The sequence below is a fragment of the Lissotriton helveticus genome, chromosome 4_1 (assembly GCF_964261635.1).
Source record: "Lissotriton helveticus chromosome 4_1, aLisHel1.1, whole genome shotgun sequence".
In the NCBI taxonomy this organism is placed as follows: Eukaryota; Metazoa; Chordata; class Amphibia; order Caudata; family Salamandridae; genus Lissotriton; species Lissotriton helveticus.
Window position 1 is genome coordinate 1481636158 of NC_136063.1, and position 21416 is coordinate 1481657573.

Below are 21416 nucleotides of genomic sequence, written 5' to 3' on the forward strand. Positions count from 1 at the left end.
GAAGATGGTACGCTCTGCTCTGCTCCTTCCCTGAAAGTTTTGGGGGGATTTGTCAAGTGAGGGCTGAGAAAAAAGGGGGTCCCAAAACGTGTTTTCCCCATGTTATTTTCCATAAGTCGATTAGACACGGCTACAGCCCGAACTGCTGAATGGAATTACAAGAAATTTGGCAAAATGGTAGAGTCTGATTCGCTGATCACGCTTTTGCTTAAATGGTGTAAATCCCTCCAGTAGTTCCTGAGAAAATCAAAAGAAAAAAAAAATATATATCTAGCATTCCGAGCACGAGAGGCATGCTAATTGGCTGTCAACTGTCTGTCAACACTCCAAACCAGAAATTGTTGGCAGCCATCTTGGGACCAATATACATGATAGCATCTCATTAAAAAGCATTGCAGTTATTAGAAGGTTTTAAGACTTTAGTTACATTATAAATCATTTGTTGATAGTACCATACTAATTTTAGGAATTGTGGTGTGTTCTTAGGTGATTTTACCATGTGAAAAAGCCTTCTGCGGGGATATCATGAATCATGTTTTAGAGAAAACTATTTTCTCATGCTTTTCCCACAGAGGTTTGGAAGGTGATCTATAAGCTAAACTGAGAGCATATTTTCTGTAAATTCACATTATCTTTCTCAGTCATGTGAGAATGAAGTCTGACATTCTCAGTAAAACATGTACATCCAACAAGAGCAGAGACTGTCAGTTGATTCCTTTGTGTTCTACTGCAGCTTCCAAGAGTGTTCTAAAGAACAACTAGAGCGCTAACAGTCCTACTTATGACAAACGTATGGCACACCTGAAGCCATCTTGATTGGAATAAAGTGGTAAGTCTTAAAACATTTAATTTAAAAAGGAACATGAGGGGGTTCATTTTGCCATAGAAAGTATGATTAGTGCTACAGAAAGAAAAATTAGGGCACATTTTGACTGACTTCTCAAATCCTCTTCTATTTCATTAAGACATTCTGACATGCAGACTGAAACATGCACTTTCAATACCAGCAGCAGACTTCCCTGGTGAGCAGTAGCTTTACTACAGTGATCTAATAAGCAACTAGAGTGCTAACATTCTGAATATATGGCAAATGTGTGACACATCTGAATGCCTCCTTGATGGAATCAAAGTAAAAAACTGAAAGTATTTCCTACTGAGGAGACTGTAGTAAATGAGGAAATGAGGAAACTTCATAACAAATACGTCTCCCAAGATGGCCACCAGAGACAAAAGAGCCCAAATGTAGCACAAATATCACCCAGATTTAGCCCAAATATAGCCCAATGACAGAATGTCCCAGAGTGTTCTAAAGAACAACTAGAACGCTAACAGTCTTACTTATGACAAAAGTATGGCACACCTGAAGCCATCTTGATTGGAATAAAGTGGTAACACTTAAAACATTTAATTTGCAAAGGAACAAAATGAGGGGGTTCATTTTGCCACAGAAATTATGATTAGTGCTGCAGAAAGAAAAATTAGGGCACATTTTGACTTCTCAAATCCTCTTCTATTTCATTAACCCCTCCCCTGCTGGTGACGGAACCACTCCGTCATCAGCTGCGGTCGCGCTGTGCTGATGACGGAGCGGTTCTGTCACGGCCCGCTCGGAGCGCCTGCGCGCGCAGATTTCGCCCCTGCGCTGAGCGTTCTAATGAGCGGGCGGGGCCATGACGGAACCGCTCCGTCATAAGCACAGCGCAACCGCGGCTGGTGACGGAGCGGTTCCGTCACCAGCATGCGGCCGCCGCACGGCCGCCCCGCCCCCTTAGCACTGCGGCGGAATAGCCGGCGCAGTGAAGGGGTTAAAAAATTCTGACATGCAGACTGAAACATGCACTTTGAATAGCAGCAGCTGACTTCCCTGGTGAGCAGTACTACAGTGATCTAATGAGCAACTTGAGTGCTAACATTCAGAATTTATGGCAAATATGTGACACATCTGAATGCCTTCTTGATGGTACCAAAGTAAGCAAGCATTGAAAATGCAATAGGTTTCGCCCTCGTTTAAGTTAAAGCAATTCTGTTTGTAATTAGGTGGCTTTTTAGCTTTGCTTGTATTAGTGTTCTTCAAACTTTCATGTACATAACATGCATTTGTATGCGTATATGTATATGTATGCATGCATTTATATTTGTATTTATATAGATATGCATTGTATATATATGTTTATATGTATGTATATGTAGCACGAAATCCTGTAATGCGCCAAAGTGCACCAGCGCAGCTATAACAGGTACGAACCACTCGAGGGACTTCAAATGGGTTTCTCAGTGCTTCTTCTTATTAGAATGGCATCCAGTCAGTCCTCGCCAGTGCCCCAGCATGACGCGTTTCGACAGATCCAGTCTGTCTTGATCACATACATCATATGTATGTATTTATATATATATATATATATATATATATATGTATATATATATATATATATATATATATATATATATATATATATATATATATATATATATACACACACACATACATATATATAAATGCATATGCATATATATATATATGTGTGCATATGTGTGCATGTAGAGAGAGATAGAAAGAGGTAGAGAGGTAGAGGTAGAGAGGTAGAGGTGTAGAGGTAGAGGTGTAGAGGTAGAGAGGTAGAGGTAGAGAGTAGTAGAGAGAGAGGTAGAGAGTAGAGAGTGAGTATTAGAGAGTAGAGAGTGAGTAGTAGAGAGTAGTAGAGAGTAGTAGAGAGAGTAGCAGAGAGTGAGTAGTAGAGAGTAGTAGAGTGAGTAGGAGAGGGTGAGTAGTAGAGTAGTATTTAGTGAGTATTAAAGTGAGTAGTAGAGAGTAGTAGAAGAGAGTAGTAGAGAGTGAGTAGTAGAGAGTGAGTAGTAGAATGAGTAGTAGAGTGAGTAGTAGAGAGTAGTAGAGAGAGAGAGTAGCAGAGAGTGAGTAGTAGAGAGTAGTAGATAGTGAGTAGTGGAGAGAGTAGTAGAGAGTAGTAAAGTATTAGAGAATGAGTTGTAGAGAGTAGTGGATAGTAGAAAGAGTGAGTAGTAGAGAGTGAGTAGTAGAGTGAGTAGTTGAGAGTAGTAGAGAGTGAGTAGTAGAGTGAGTAGTACAGAGTAGTACAGAGCAAGTAGTAGAGTGTGTAGTAGAGAGTGAGTAGTAGAGAGTAGTAGAGAGAGAGTAGTAGAGTGAGTAGTAGAGAGTGAGAAATAGAGAGAGTAGTAGAGAGTGAGTAGTAGAGAGCGAGTAGTATAGAGTGAGTAGTGGAAAGTGAGTAGTAGAGAGTAGTAGAGAGCGAGTAGTAGAGAGTGAGTAGTAGAGAGTGAGTAGTAGAGAGTGAGTAGTAGAGAGAGAGTAGTAGAGAGTGAGCAGTAGAGAGTACTAGAGTGAGTAGTAGAGAGAGAGTACTAGAGAGTAGTAGAGAGTGAGTAGTAGAAAGTGAATAGTAGCGAGTAATAGAGAGAGAGTAGTAGAGAGTGAGTACTAGAGAGTGAGTAGTAGAGAGTGGGTAGTAGAAAGTAGTAAAGAGTGAGTAGTAGAGAGTGAGTAGTAGAGATTAGTAGAGTAGTAGAGAGTGAGTAGTAGAGAGTAAGTACTAGAGAGTGAGTAGTAGAGAGAGAGTACTAGAGAGTAGTAGAGAGTGAGTAGTAGAGTAGTAGAGAGTAGTCAGTCAGTGTCAGTCAGTGTCAGTCAGTCAGTGTCAGTCAGTGTCAGTGTCAGTCAGTCAGTGTCAGTCAATCAGTGTCAGTCAGTCTCTAGAGACGCTCTGCTGACCTGGTTCTCTGGCTCTAAAGCAGCTCTGCTGACCTGGTTCTCTGGCTGTAAAGCAGTTCTGCTGAACTTGTTCTCTGCCTCTAGAGCAGCTCTGCTGACTTGGTCCCTTGGCTCTAAAGCAGCTCTGCTGACCTGGTTCTCTCCCTCTAAAGCAGCTCTCCTGACCTGGTTCTCTCGCTCTAAAGCAGCTCTACTGACCTGGTTACTCTGGCTCTACAGCAGCTCTGCTGACCTGGTTCTCTGGCTCTAGAGCAGCTCTGCTGGCCTGGTTCTTAGGCTCTAGAGCAGCTCTGCTGACCTGGTTCTCTGGCTCAAAAGCAGCTCTGCTGACCTGGTTCTATGGCTCTAGAGCAGCTCTGCTGACCTGATTCTCTGGCTCTAGAGCAGCTCTGCTGACCTGGTTCTCTCCCTCTAAATCAGCTCTGCTGACCTGGTTCTCTCCCTCTAAATCAGCTCTGCTGACCTGGTTCTCTCCCTCTAAATCAGCTCTGCTGACCTGGTTCTCTCCCTCTAAATCAGCTCTGCTGACCTGGTTCTCTTCCTCTAGAGCAGCTCTGCTGACCTTGGTCTATGGCTCTAAAGCAGCCTGCTGACCTGGTTCTATGGCTCTAGAGCAGCTCTGCTGACCTGGTTTTCTGGCTCTAAAGCAGCTCTGTTGACCTGGTTCTCTCCCTCTAGAGCAGCTCTGCTGACCTGGTTCTCTGGCTCTAAAGCAGCTCTACTGAGCTGGTTCTCTCCCCCTAAAGCAGCTCTGTTGACCTGGTTCTCTGCCTCTAGAGCAGCTCTGCTGACCTGGTTCTCTGGCTCTAAAGCAGCTCTGCTGACCTGGTTCTATGGCTCTAAAGCAGCTCTGCTGACCTGGTTCTCTGGCTCATAAAGCAGCTCTGCTGACCTGGTTCTCTCCCTCTAAAGAGCTCTGCTGACCCTTTTCTCTGGCTCTAAAGAAGTTCTGCTGACCTGGTTCTCTGCCTGTAGAGCAGCTCTGCTGACCTGGTTCTATGGCTCTAAAGCAGCTCTGCTGACCTGGTTCTATGGCTCTAAAGCAGTTCTGCTGACCTGGTTCTCTCCCTCTTAAGCAGCTCTGCTGACCTGGTTTCTCTGGCTCTAAAGCAGCTCTGCTGACCTGGTTCTCTGGTTCTAAAGCAGTTCTGCTGACCTGGTTCTCCCTCTCTTAAGCAGCTCTGCTGACCTGGTTTCTCTGGCTCTACAGCAGCTCTGCTGACCTGGTTCTCAGCCTCTATAGCAGCTCTGCTGACCTGGGTCTCTGGCTCTAGAGCAGCTCTGCTGACCTGGGTCTCTGGCTCTACAGCGGCTCTGCTGACCTGGTTTCTCTGGCTCTACAGTAGCTCTGCTAACCTGGTTCTCTGCGCTCACGATTCACGCACCCGACTTCTCGAAAATATATTTAAAAATAATATTTTATTGAGAACTTGAACCTGATTCTCAGAGAGTTTATTCGCTTTGGTAGACTCTCTGGAGTTCAGATCAGTTGGGGCAAGTCCTGTATATTCCCACTCACGGCTTCCACAATACAATTTCCGCTGGATTATCCCATTGCTTGGTGCGAGGGAGACTTCAGATATTTGGGTATCCACATTGAAAGGGATCGTAACGAATTATTGAGGGCCAACTATGGCATGACAATGACTCGCATTGTAGATAATATTACGAGATGGATCACCCTGTCTCTTTCCATGGCGGGTAGGACATCTCTGATCAAGATGGTCATTTTGCCACAGCTGCTTTATCTGTTTTTAAACATTCCTTTCTATCCGGGCAGATATTTTTTTCAACAACTCCGAACGGAACTCATCAGATTAGTATGGGGCGGGAAATCGCCTCGGCTCAAATGGGACATTCTCACTAGGCCGTACAATCAGGGCGGGTTTGGCGTTCCCGATTTTGAGCTATATTACCAAGCTGCCCAAGCTCACTATGCCTTTTTCTGGATACGGCAGCCTAGGTACATGCCCCAACTGGCGGCGGAACACTTTCTGGCTCATTCCATCCCCATAGAAGGCGCGTTATACGCCTTGGTCCAGGAAGAGACAAGACGCCCACGATGGTGATGAGCACGGTGGACTCGACTGGCTGCTAAGCTGGAGACTAGCATGATCTATGCGACGCTCTTGCCCCTTGTTTATCATCCAAATATGCCCCTGCTGCAGGAAGCTGGGTTTCGTAGGCTACTCCACAATATACGCGTCACGACGTGGGGCGACCTGTATCATGCTGGAACATTCCGATCCATGCAGCATTTGTATGTAGGCATACAGTCATCTCCACTTGACGTCTTTCTGTATATTCGACTACGTCAGGGACTTAAGGCGCTTACACCCGACTTCCCACATGAGCCTCAAACCCTAACACCACTGCAACGCATACTCCAAGATGACACACCTAGCAAACTAGTATCGAAAATATATAGCTTAGTCCACTCACTTATAGACGCTCCACCGTTGGCGGCTAGAATAAAATGGGATCAGGAGCTGGAGGTACCACTTTCAGACAAGCAATTGGAATTCTGTCTACAACAGACAGAGTGCATTTCCTCTAGCAGTATATTCAGAATAATTCACTATAAATGTATTCACAGACTTTATTATTCTCCAGCCCGAATGTGTAGATTTCAGCTTCGTGCCAATGATAATTGTGACAGGTGTCACGCCCGGGGGCTGATTTTTTACACCTGGCATGGGCGTGTGATTCAGTGCAGGTATATTGGCGCCAGGTGTTTCCAGCACTGTCCAAAATGATTAATACTGAGATAGATCTCTCCCCGATACTGGCTCTCCTAGGATATGTAGAGCCCATACAGGCAGTGCACCGCAAGTTCACCGCACTAGCCTTACTGGTAGCTAAACGAAGAGTAGCATGTAGATGGGGTAGGGGCAGGGCTCAGAAATTTAAGTACTGGTTGTGTGACCTTACCTATTGCCAGGATCACATAAACACATATTCTGAATTATTACCAATTGCCTCACGGCCTACTGATATTTGGGCCCCGTTGCATTGTTACCTATTAGAAGGGAACAACACTGTTGGTGAAGGGGTGACTTCCTAGGCGGCAGCATGCAGATCCTCTATCGGATCTTCTTAGTCACACATAGGTGAATGCTGCACTGAGACTAAGGGTTCGTGATTCTAAAAGGAGTGATGTATGATGGATGACCTTGGAGGGCGGTGTTGTGTTGCTGTGCAATACTGCGACAGCCTGATGGCCCTTGTGTCGCTTGTGGCCTGGCCCTGGGGGATTACAGCGCCTTCTCCTTGAATGCTGTGTTACAGTTACTTCTGTTCGTAAATATGTATTGATGTTACAGTTACCCTGAGAATCAAACGTACTAGGCTTGGGTTCGGAACAAGGCTAATTGCTTATTACACAATGATGATAGGATGCGTCTGCATGTGTTCACTTTCTTTGCTTCTGTACATGCATTGTGGAGCATGGACTAAAATGTGTACAAATGAATGCACCTTTTTTGTTGTTTTGTCTTTTAAACTTTCGAAAAAATAAAGTTTAAAAAAAATATATATATTTTATTTTAAGTACAAATATATTATTTTTATGAATATCTTAGATTATCTCTTGCCCTAATATGTATATTAAAGACACATACATATAATTTTGGAACATACATTTTTTTTGCAGGAGTTGTGCACCCAGCGTGCCCCAGCACGTATATGACGTCACGCGGGACCCGCCACCGGTCAAGCGTCTCGTACCGTAATGCGCATGTGTCGCGAATGCGCGGGAGCAGGAGTTGCGGCTGGTCGCATACCAATCGCGCACATCACGTAATATTAAATGTATGTGATGTAACTGAAAAACACGCAGCCTTTGCACACCGTACGCGGATCCTTCACGACTTTTCTAAAATGGCGTCTAAAATCCACGCACCCACCATGATGTGTACGCTTTGAGTGCGCGACTCCGAAAAAAAATTGGGAACTTTTTTAAAAAAAGAAAATAATATAAATATATTAAAATAAAAAATGAAAACAAAAAAAGTAATCAATATTTCAGTTTGAATTTTTTTTAATTTTTTTTTGCAGTTTTCAGAAAAATATATAATGTTATTTAACGAATAAAATATTTATAAATAAACAGCAAAAAAACTGTAGAAAATCAGTACAAAAAATAGGTATAACTACTATCACACTTAAAAATTTGCATTTAAAAAACCTTTGAAATTCACTGAAAAATCCATAGGTTTCAGAGATGTTATAGTTAGAAATTAGCATTTAAAAAACCTTAGAAAGTCACAGGTGTTATAGTTAGTTGGTCATTTCAATCGTACAAAACCATAGAAATTCCTCCGTTATAGTTAGTTCTGCTAACTATAACTTGGGCGCCCGCAATGCACTGCTGATGATGTCACATATTGCATCATTCATGACATGGTCAGTGACATCACTGATGACATCTCAAATGACATCACTGATGACATCATCCACGTGACAATCTGATACACCTCATCAAACACAAGTAAAACCTTTCATCACTCACTGTAAAATACAGAGTACCATATTTGAAACCATTGACACACCAATACCAGTTTCTAAAAACCCACTAAGTGATTCCTACATCTACACACACATCTCCACACTTACCTATAGATTCACTCATACATGCTGTCAATGATCAATAGAACACCATTAAATATACTTATGCACCTACATCGACATTACACACCAGCATACATCCTATTCACTTATGCAGTCATTCTTCTCACTTATGCAACCAATTGATCATACTTACATTTACTAAGCTACACACTTATACAAACACCAGTTTATTTATTCGTATAGATAGTAACTCATACTTAGTGTGTTGTAAAATTACTATTACAAGTATACAGTTTTCGATAGTCACTAATACAATCACTGAGTCTTATGTATACTTATTTTTATACAACTGTCACATACAGTGCCTTTTATATTTCTAGTTTGTTAGACATGTATCATTGAGAAATATATTTACTCAACACCATACCCATAAAGAGATTCACTCACCCAAACAACTGTTTCCACATACAGTCTTAACCTCATATACCTAGTAAATCAACTATTTACACATCTTTGGACAGTCACACACCTCCCACTCAACCACACACACATTCACTATCCCATACAAATACTCACTTAACTAATTAATAACTAATATAGACTTTCACATAGCTAGTAACCAACTTGTGTAGTAGTTTACACAACAAGAGATAGAGTGATACAGGTATTCACACAGTTTAATCACTATCCCATATATTTAGTGAGACACTTTAAATTAGTCACTTAAACAGTCAATCACATTGCTACTAAATCCTCCATTCAGGCACTTATACATCCACTCAGTCTTCAAGGCAGATTGATAAATATATATATTCACTGAAAAAACCATAGGTTTCACACAAACGTTATAGTTAGGAATTAGCATTTAAAAAACCTTGCAAATTCACTGAAAAAACCATAGGTTTCACACACGTTATAGTTAGGAATTAGCATTTAAAAAACCTCGCAAATTCATTGAAAAAACCATAGGTTTCACACATGTTATAGTTGGCTGGACATTTCACTCATACAAAACCATTGAAATTCCCCCGTTATAGTTAGTTCAGCTAACAATAACTCGCTCGCCCGCAATGCACTGCTGATGACGTCACATATTACATCACTCATGACATGGTCAGTGACATCACTCATGACATCACTGATGACATTTCAAATGACATCACTGATGACACCATCCAGTGAATGTGTGTCTTTCTGAAAAATAAATATATTTTATATATGTATATTTAAAGGTCGATGGAAGAATAAATGGGTAAATAAGTGTCTAAATGGATGGTTTTTTAAGAAAAATTGATTGGTTAACTGACTTATTAAGTGTATCTTAGTGAATACATATATTAGCGAGTAATGTTTAAATATTTAAATATATGTATCAGTGTCTCACTTTGTGTATAAGTGGCTGCATGGGTTGGTGAGTAGCTACATGAGTGTGTATATGGGTTATTAGTTTTTTTTTTGAGTATCAGTATGAGTGTCTGTATGGTTTGGTGGGGGGTATTACTTAGCGCATAGATGCACGAATGACTGACTCACTGTTTGTATGTGTTTTGGTGACAGCATGTGTGCAGGACTGTATGGGTGGATGAGTGTGTGTATGGGTGTGTTACTGAGTGAATGACTGTCTCAATAGTATCTTTATGATTAACTACATATGTTTTAATCTAGTATATGTGAGTATTGATGTATATAAGTGAGTATATGTGAGAGTTAGAGATTGGAAGAGTTCCTGTTTAAATAAGTATGTGTTTCTATAAGTGATTGTTTAAGAGAGTAAGTATGTGAAAGTTTCCGTAGAAGTAAGTGTGGTAGTGTGTGTATAGCTGTATATGCAAATAATTGGATGTTTGATAGTTTATTTGCATGCGTGAGTATGGGTGTGAGTAACTCTATGGATAACTGTCGGTGTGTAACAGGATGTATAGGTGTATCAGTACATATGATGAGTGAGTACATGTATGAGCGACTATATAGAACTGTTGGTGAATGAGTGGATGTGTATATAGATGGTGGAATTACTGAATAGGTTGTTGTAACTGGTATTGGTATCTCCATTTTTTTTTACATTTTAGTTTCTATTTTTCAATGTGTGCATCAAAGGTTATATTACGCTGAGAGGAGGTCTGCCACTCCTTCACAAGGATGGTGTCATCAGTGATGTCATCAGTGATGTCATTTGAGATGTCGTCAGTGATGTCATGAGTGATGTCACTGACCATGTCATGAGTGATGTAATATGTGACGTCATCAGCAGTGCATTGCGGGCGCGCAAGTTATAGTTAGCTGAACTAACTGTAACGGGGGAATTTCAATGGTTTTGTATGAGTGAAATGTCCAGTTAACTATAACATGTGTGAAACCTATGGTTTTTTCAATGAATATATATATATAAAAATATATATATTTTCAATATGACTGATAAATATGCACTTCTTTCACTATATTGTGGTAGTCGATATTCAATATTTTTTTACAGAACATTCTGACGTAAAACTGCATTAAGAAAATAAATATATAAATAAATAATACAATAGTGTACTTTTTGTAGGCCTCACCATTTATATAGGTATTCACCAGGGAACCTCTGGCCTGCTGACCAGCTGACAATTGTGTCCTTATTTTACAGGACTGTTTTTAACCTACTTAATCAGTACCAATGTTGTAAATGTATCGTGTGTGAGTGTGTGTGTGTGTATGTGCCGTAATATTGATATCAGAAATATTGGCAGACATAATATTTTGCTCTAACTATGGTTTACAAATACATTGTCCCACTGGGTGTAGATTTTCTGTTGGTAACTCAAAATATTTTCGTAAGCTATATTTAGAACATACATGACATTTATGTCAGTCGATTTTCTGACAATGATATTCTGGCACCATACTCTGTGTGTGTGCCCATGCATACTTGCATGAATACAGTGTACTTGTAGATATATGCATATCAGATATTTAATAAGTTAGGTATGCCTGTATACTTGACTAGTTCATTTAACCAGAAAAATCTTCACCTGTCACATCGCCAGTCCTATATCCAGTGGTTGGGTTAGCATTTTGAGATAGTGAGTGTGACCTTTCTACACTTCTTTGGTATGATTCACTGCTCTTTAGCTTCTTATTTAGAAAAACTGTCAGCCTCTCCTATGGGAATTCCATACCTCCTGCCCAGGGTAAGGTGGCTCCCTAAACACTTCTTTGTGGGAAGCATCAATGTGCACACATGTTTACCACCTTCAGAGTCCTATTTTCATAATACTGTGGTGAAAGGTGTTCAGAGCAAGCTCTCCCTTAGCGCACCATCAAGGACATGAACGAACATCAGTCAAAAGGGTTTTGTGATCTGGCCCTCGGCCCTTAGGAAATTCACCTGTCCCCACTTTTCTTTTCTCATTAAAATAGTAAGAGTGGTGGGCTACCTCACCACAAATTGACAATATACAAGAGATGGACATTCATCTTTGACTTCTGGGAATCTCCACTGGAGCACTCGAGGAAAGAACAAACTGACCATGCCAAACATGGCTGGCTTCGATATATGAGGAGTGGAACTTAATCCGGAGATTGAATCATCACTTTTGTGTTATCAATTTTGCTTTTGAGACTAAGAGGCCTATAAATAAAAGTAATTTAAGAATAAGTAAACCAGTTCTTCCACAGTACTCTTTTTCATACTTTACCTGCCTTTGTAACTTGGCCCAAAACATCTTAAATGGGAATAAAATGGAAATGTTCAGGTAATATTCACTTATAAAAATATGGAATTGGGCTTTTGCGGGTTGATTCATAAATGCATGCAAATGTACATATCAGAGGGAGAAGAAGGAAATCTCAATCATGTGGATGTGCCCCATCTATCATGTTTAGCCAGCTCTATATTTTCTATGGCCTCCCTGTACTTGCCCTTTATGTCCAAAAGGTGGCCAGCTCATGCCACATTTTCCATACTTTTATTGCCAATGCTCATCACAATTACCCCATGTGATTGCTAAGATTTCCACCCTCTTTTTTATTCTCTGTCAATAAAATGAGGGCTTCTCCTGCTAATTTATCAAACATTTTATGACTCAGGCAAATCAATTACATCTAATAACAGCACACAAATAAGTTGAAATGCTTGCAGCAAGGCTATAGTGGTAAGTAGTAACAAAACAGTTTTACACCTGTTTGTGACACGTATTTCAAGTTAGCTAAGTAAATATTGACTTAATAATACAGACATAGTAGCGTGTTCAGAAAGCTATATCGCTGCTTTGGTACTTGGACATTGTAGCTAGAATTTTGAATTCAGCAATACACTACCAAAATGCGTGATTCTATACAAATCGCTTCATCTTCCGATGTCTAAAATACAGCGCCATAACTAAACTTGAGGGGGGGGGGGCTGAAAAGTACATGGAAGGCCCCCCTCGGATCCAGTCACGCGCTCGCAGGCCAGGGGCCCGCCACCCGTGCACAGTCCACAGTGCACAGGTCATTGGAGCTTGGGACCCCCCTCGCCCGCGACATGCGGGCTGTGGGGGTTAATGTTACGGCACTGCTAAAATTGGACATTGTGCTTACAAAAACTCTACTGTGAACAGTTACACTGACACTCTTCCATTCAAATGTTCTCTGTTAGGTGCCCTGCCACTCATCGGAGTGGAAAACCCCAGGAGCTAATAGACATGAGCAGTAAATGTCAAGGGCATACCCCCTGCATCCTGTGATGCTGATCCCCCTGAAACCTTACTCTGCTTTTCCCCCAACACTTCATAAGTTTTCTCTCTTTACACCCTCTACTTCTTGTCCCTTTCCCAACTGCTTCCAAACTCCATGAGACGCTATGCAGCTTTTCACCCAGGCCCACACTCCTCTGTATTCTCCCATCTGCACCTTTCCTTTACTCTGCTGACCCTGAACCCCTGCACCCTGGCTGCTTCTTCTGACCCCTTGTACTGTGCATTGCACCCTAGGCCCTCTGTGCTGTTCCCTTAAAACCCAAGGTGTGATACCAGAAAATCAATTTCATGATATCACCGGATGTACACATATTGTCCTAAAGATTGTCTTCAGAAATACACCCCATTGGAGTAAACAATAGAAAATCTACAGCCAGCAGGAAGATATTTTTGCCAAGAATTTTTATAATAAGATATTTATACACCACACAGTATTTACCCATGGCACTCTGTGTTGCAACCCCCTCTGCTCCCCAGAGCATGTACTGCTTCCCCTGGGATCTGCACAGTCACTGTCTGCCTGGCAACTTGCACTGTCCCCAACAGTGTCTCTCCCCCTGCCCCTCCTCTTTCCCTCCTTCATTCGCTGTCTACTTCCCCTGCTCCTCCCCCCTCTCCAATGAATCTCTCCCCTTGCCTGCTTTTCCCCTTACTCATATTGTCCTTATTGCTTGTCTCAACCTAACATGTAACTATGTAGCTATGCTCTAATAACTGCGTAACCTTTGTAACAATGTAACCTGTAACCATGGTCTGATACTCATGTAAAGCGCTCTGATACCTCCGGGTCTAGCCAGCGCTATATAAAACCTTTCAAATAAAAATAAAAATAAATAAACACCTGACTTCTCTATGGTCGTCTGTCCTGTCACTCCGAGCTTCCATCTAGAAATCTGTGCTGCATTCCCATCACCCAATGGCCTAACGAAACTAGTGCCCCCCCTACCCCCACCGCAGCTCCTGCAAAGTACATACAGACTGCCCCCCACGCTCCGGACCTGGGGGCATATTTACAATAACTGGCGCATCCCTGCAAATCAGCAGGGATACGCCAGTTATTGTGCGCCACAGCTCAGCTATCATGGCTGCACCGCATTTACAATGCGGCGCACCATGGTGCAAAAACGGCACAGATGCGTCACGCATCTGTGCCGTAAAAGTGACGCATTGCTGGAGTTGCGTCGCAAGCGCGACGCAGCTCCAGCAATGCTCTGGGGGCCCTATCTAGTAAATGCTGCTTCAATCCTTACGCCTGCTTCAGGCAGGCGCAGGGTTTTGACGCAGCATGTGCCTAAAAGTGACTGAGTGAAATCTTGTAGATTTCACTCAGCCACTTTTAGGAGGCGTTCTTGCGCCAGAACGCCCCCCCCCCCTGCACAGGAACGCCTACATGTGGCGCAGGGCATTACAACGTGACCCATCTCCCAGATGCGTCACGTTGTAAGTACCCCCGCACCATGGAGCAGGATTTGCACCGCCACTGCATCACAAAAGTGACGCAACGGCGGCGTAAATGAGGCGCAAGGGGCTTGTAAATCTGCCCCCTAGTTTGGAGCTCTCAGACCCGGGGTCTTGCCAGAGCCGGAGGGAGCCCCTGGACCTCAGAGGCTACCCGCACTGCAGGGGCGGCGGGGGAGGGATTTGGTGGCGCGGGGTTGGGGCTTTATTTACGTCACTGCCATCACCTTTCACTGCCTTCCTGGAAATCTGCACTGCTCCCCCTTCAGGATAGGCTGCTCCCAGCTTTCAATTCTCCTGCCCTGGGTCACCCTGGGGCTCTTCTCTGCCACATTATGGTGCTGTATTTATAATGACACTTTATGAGGCCGAGTCAGGTGACTCAGTGGACTAATGTATCCCCTCCAGGGTTCTGTGTTTAACCTCGTGGTCACGGCTGAAATGCTGGTGGGTCCACTCAGCCCTTTTTCCTTGCGAGCACCAATGAGTTGGGCCACAAAAAAAATCTGTTATTTCCACAGCAAGATGCCATTCAGGGTAAACGTGCACTTTATAAATGCACTTTATGTTATGAACCCACCTTGTGCCCTGTGGCACTTTTCCCCCTGCTCTCCACCCTGCACACTAACAATAACCATTAGGTTTTATTAGCAGTAGTGCCTAGATAACTCAGTACTCAACCCCGCTTTGTGGCGACTGGGATATAACTATACGGTCACAGGTAAAAAAACAACATATTAACCTTGCGTGGGTGATAAAATGAGAACCATTGAATTAGATACTGGTAACGTGTAAACTCTGCATGTAGTAAATCCACATTCCAGTTGACTGCGCACAAGTATATTTAGTTGTCAAAAACGGTGCGTGAAATGCGGGATAAATCATAGGTCAGTGGTGGCACGGACAGAAACTGCACATGTACAACACAATAGACAGGGCCATCGTTCTAACCCCAGCCTTGTAGCAATGTCTAGTCTATTTCTTTGGGAAGTCTCGGCGCCGTTATGGAATACATGCAATTGTTGCGAGGGCCGATTCAAAGAAATGCACTGCCTCTTTGGCTTCAGACTTTTCGTCATATTCCAATTGACCATATTCCACAAGTCTTCTAAATTTATTGGGGGGGTCATTGCATAGAGCATGACACAACGTCCTTTAAAGAGTTCATGAGAAAGCACTCACATTGAAGTTCTTCTGCGACACAAAACCGAAAGAGCCTTGTAAAGAGGCTAGTATTTATTTTCATTTTAAGGTGAAAGGTCTTTGGGAATGTTTGGCATTAATGTTTTTCAACAAAGACTTCCATTCACTCCCTCTCGTTTTCTTGGCCCTTTGTTTAGGGGGTTCGCGTCTGCTATTCTTTTTTTTGGGGTGGGGGGGCTGTCATTGTTCCCCAGTTCTGTAAACTGTGTGACTGGAATGTCTGCGTTTTGTCTTTGGACAGCGTGGAATGGCTGATAGAAAACAGAAACGCGAGCCATATACACAAGAACTGTTAGGAAAGATGAACATTATGGCCTAAAAAGCAACGCCTGTCATGCCATATTTTGGATTAAATGCTTTTAGGAAGATATATTCTCGCTAATTAATGAATTTTGAACCTCACAGTCTTTAAGAGCATTTATGTGACACCTACCTCTGCTAGTAAGAAAACGGTTTCATCAACGAATGCTGTCACGGAGCACTAATTAAACACGCCTTTCTCCGCTATATTTAAGACAACAGAAAAAAGGCTTTAACAGCTCTGATTTTATTCTGACTTCTCGACAGAGTATGATTTGCATAAATTCTAATAAAGAGGTTTTAAAGTCTATTAACACTTGTCTATGATAATTAACTTAAGTTTAGTTGTTTTGAATGATGGCATTTCCTGCCAGCTGAGACTGTGGGCATGAAAGCACCGCAGCAGTTTCCAAAAAGGCCAAGAATTTATTTCCAACATACCATAACAAATCAGAAGAGAAAAAGTTGAAGTGCCTTGTTAAGTATCTAAGTATCTATCAAACCAATTCCAGTGGATAACTTTGATTTTCTTTGCATAACAACGATTCATAGATATTTTACTATATACCTGCTTTCGTAAAAGTAGTTCCCAACTGACTTTTCAAAGTGTCATGAATTAGTGATAAATACACATACTGTAATTCAACTAAGCAAACTAGTGACGTTGCTAGACAACACGCAAAACTTGACTGATGGGGGCCTTAACACTTTGGGGGCATACTTTGAGCCTTACCTGCTGCTTCCCCTGATTGTCGCTGGTGTTCCCTGTCTCCCTCCCGCCGCCGCAGCCCACATCTATCATTGGCCGCAGTGTGGAGGGGGGCTTAGCGTCATCCGGATTACACTTCCCAGACGCCTCCACGGCGGAAGCCGCCGCCACCCGCATTTCCCGCGCCAGGAGGCGCTTCAAAAGGAACACAGCCTCGGTGGAGCGGGGGGCCTTAACACTTTGGGGGCATACTTTGAGCCTTACCTGCTGCTTCCCCTGATTGTCTCTGGTGTTCCCTGTCTCCCTCCCACCGCCGCAGCCCACATCTATCAGCGGCCGCAGGGTGGAGAGGGGCTTAGCGTCATCCGAACTACACTTCTCAGATGCCTCCGCGGCGGAAGCCGCCGCCACCCACATTTCCCGCGCCAGGAGGCGCTTCAAAAGGAACACAGCCTCGGTGGAGCGGGGGGCCTTAACACTTTGGGGGCATACTTTGAGCCTTACCTGCTGCTTCCCCTGATTGTCGCTGGTGTTCCCTGCCTCCCTCCCGCCGCCGCAGCCCACATCTATCAGCGGCTGCAGTGTGGAGGGGGCTTAGCGTCATCCGGACTACACTTCCCAGACGCCTCCGCGGCGGAAGCCGCCGCCACCCGCATCAAAAGGAACACAGCCCCCGCGTCGTGGGATAGCGTGCGGGTCTGCGCCGGGCTAAGCCCGGGACAAGGGCGGGACCGTCCTAGGCCGTCCTAGGCCGGAGAGGGCCGGGTCGGGCTACCCCCCGAACATTTGTTGTTTTAGAACTGACACTGATATAGGTGAGCGGGACTGTCCCTTTAACTGGTATCTTTACTGTTTGTATAAGACTCCTGTGGTATCTGACGCAATCAGTAGAGGATCTCGATAAGAAATCATGGTGTTTCAACCTAGGAAAGGGGGGAAGTTAGCGCTAAGTGTAACAGGGGGTAGTGTGACAGAACCACTAGATAACTTCATTTAAAGAGCTGCAATAGTGCTAGAGCGGGAGATAGCCTTTAAAGGAAAAACGCTTATCCCTGGAACTCCTGGACCCAAAGCGGTCTTCTTTGGGTAACATTAAACATGCTATAACACCTGAAAAAGTAAATTCCAAAAGAAACAGTGGGCCGAGTCCGAGGAGCATTAACTCTGAGTCAGATGAGTGTAGTCTCATCAGTTTTGAAAATAAGACACTTGATAGTGAATCCTCCGTTGATGAATATCGACCCATCTTAATAACCTTTAAGAAGGCTGCAGTTGATGATAGTCAGATAATATTGCATCAAAGCCCCGCACAAGTAGGGAAAAGGAAAAGGGGAGGAGGTTGTCACGCGGGTAGAAAATCTAAAGTTCCTAAGGTGTCAAATAAATCAACCAAACCTCTTCCTTTGCAAGACAAAATGGTTATCGACACACTACCCACCATCACGAAAGAGTCAGCACACAACCCCCCGAAATCAATATTCCATCCACCTGTTTGCGCCACACCTGGTCCTAGCGACGTAGCAAGTCTTATCCCCCAATTGGAGCAGTTGCTTAAGTCCTTCATGTTGCCTATTGTAGAGAGATTGAAAATAATTAATCAGAACCTAGGTATGTTACAAGAGGTAACATTGGCAAATACTCACAAACTTGACAGCCTCTCAATCGGCCCCCAAATGGGAGGCCTAATGCCACACCCTAGTACGCAGTCCACAAACCCCATCCTACTGGGCCCTAATGCTCTTGAAGTCGAGCGACAAACTATACCCATTAAGGAGCATGTGGTAACCGAAGGGAGATTCAACTCATCGGGGGCTACCGGTAAACCGGGTGTAACAGGCAAGATAGCCGAGCACCCTATGGATAAAACGACCTCTGCCTCTGTGGGAACGGGTAAACCAGAAGAAAGGCCCAGTAACACGGATAAACTTCAGGTTATCGATCTACCGCCAGAATCGACTCCGCTAGTGCTGGTCTTAGGAAATGTCCCACCCCTCCCAGTAGGAACCAAAGAGGACTTTAACCAATTAAAAAATAAGGTCAGTCATTGGTTGCACTTTAATACTAGGGAGGGCCACTTGATAAAACAAAATGTCCTTATGGTTCGACGTGTGTCCTGGATAGGCTGCTCACAAAAATCAAGGAAAGGTGACTGCATAGTGGTGAATTTTAACAATCCATCCATAGCAGAAAGCATACTATGGGACGCGGAGCTAAGAGGAGGCCCGAGGGAGCAGGGAGTTGAGATATTGCCCCTAGGCTTTTTCTACAGAGTTAGCACCCAACCCCAACCAGGAAGTAGTAATGGGGGATATTTTGATAGGACACCCTATTTTAGACTGCAACAGAGTGTAGGCCTGTATCAATTAAGACCACCAAGGGTGCCAAACTGGGGTGCTTATAGACGTTCTCCATCATTCGAGAGCCCAAATCATTTCGCAGTTCTCTCTGGCCTAAATGAGTGTGACTGACTGAGTGGGGAACGTCAATCCCAGAAACCCCATCCCTCTGATTCTTAACCTTTAAACCGCAGCCCATGGGATGATTCAGTGCCTGATCCTGTACTTTCAGTGACCACACAGGATAAATGCTTACATACTTCATCTGAAGAGGTAAGGGAGGATAACCTTCCCAAATCAACTCTGCCCGGCCAACCAGGCGAGGTCACGCAGGCAACTATCACGTACTCTCAACCTCACAATGTTATATCATGGAACATTGCGGGATTGGCAGGCGAAGTTACAGACCCCCTATGTATACAGTTTATTAGCAAGTTCACGCTAATCTGTCTTCAGGAACATGGCTGGGGAATTGTGATATCGCGCTGCCAGGTTATAGGGCGTTTTTTGTCCCAGCAACCAGAGCAGCTAGTGGTAGAGCCAAGGGAGGACTCGCAATTTTTGTATCACTGGCTCTCAGCTGTCGAATTAAGGTTATCTCTATGGCCAACAAAAATATCCAGGCGATCTCTTTAGGGCAGAAGGGCAGGCTCTTAATGGTGATACATTTTTATAATGCAACCAACAAGGGTAAAGGTTGGGGGATTGCTGAATTAAACAGATTTGTCAAGCATGAAGGTGGTTCTTATAAAAATAATCTACTTATACTCGGAGATTTCAATGTGCACCCATGTGGGGACCCTATACTGAGTCCCCAGGGGACACTGGGGTGTCCAATGATATTGGACCTTCACTTTGAACACACTTTTGAGGGTGACGCATTGAATGATATGCTCAATGAGCAGGATTTATCCTCTGCAATGGGTTTCGCCTCTCCACAAAGCAAACAAAAGAACCCCACATTCAAGGGCAGAGGCTGTGACACCTTCATTGACCATATATTATTATCAACATCTATCCAACACCTTCTTCAGGGTTTTTCTATTGTCTTCAGCTTATATAGCGACCATAATCCTGTATGTGTTACTATGGGTGGGAGTTTAATGAGGACAAAAGATATAGCACAGGGCAGTAACAACTTGCAACCCACTAACGGAGGGCGGCGGATTAAATGGAGTAAGATAATTCCGACCACCTTCCATGATGCCCTTACGGCAGCATGTGAGGCCGAGTTTTCATGTTGTCGTAATTATAATTCCTCTCATTCTGGCATCTTAAAGTCTTTTGAGGTAATTGCATCCAAAGTAGGTGGTATGTTACTTGCCCATGGAAAAATCAGCACCACAAGCGCACCAAAATGGTTCTGCCGCGAATGTTCTGAAGCAGCGAGAGAACTTAAGGCGGGGCTGAAAATAACACCGAGGAACAAAGTGCTGATTGCAACCCTAAGGAAAAATTATAAAAAGGTTGTGGCCAATCGCAAGGCAGAGGTAAAAGAAGCACTATGGAGAGAGGTTTTAGACCCTGTTACCCTCTCTAGTAGTTCTCGATTTTGGAGTACCATTAATCGATCACCTTTTTTTGCGGAAGGGGTCAGAGAAGTGGGCTCCAACATCACCGAGGATGAATGGGTGTTCCATTTTGAAGGTATGTTTAAAAACACGTGTCATCAGCCAGACTTACCGGCAAGGGTAGCAAATTAAGAAGTAGTGGTGTTCACAGAGCACGAAATTAAATACGGTATTGCCAATTTGACTAACAAAAAAAACACCAGGTCCGGATGGTATCCCTCCGGACCTTTTTAAATCAAACCCGACATTCTGGGCCGAAATTTTGACCGCTGTGGGTAATGCTGCGGCTATCGGTGGATGCCCAGCATCCTGGGGCATCTCAACGATAGTCCCAGTATACAAAAAGGGAGATCGAAATAGCACACTGAATTATAGGCCAATTTCATTAATCGACTCTGTTGTTAAGGTCATTGGGGGTGTCATATTAAAAAGATTATGTACCTGGGTAGAGGAAAATAAAATCTTGGCGGATGCCCAGTATGGGTTCCGTCCAGGTCACTTAACCATGACACAGTGTCTAAATCTTTATGTGCTCATAGGGAAGTACACCATGGCTCGATCCGGAACCATCTACATGGCCTTCATGGACCTCTCGTCCTCCTTCGATTGTGTTAATCGTGGGGGGTTGTGGAGGTCCATGGAGGCCATGGGAGTGGATCGTGGCCTGGTTGACTTCCTGAGGGACCTACACAGGGATACTAAGGCCAACGTCAGATATTCTAGGGATCTGAAGGTATCGAGGAATTTTCACATTGAGAGGGGTGTCAGGCAGGGGTGCATACTGGCCCCCTTCCTAGTCAACCTATACAT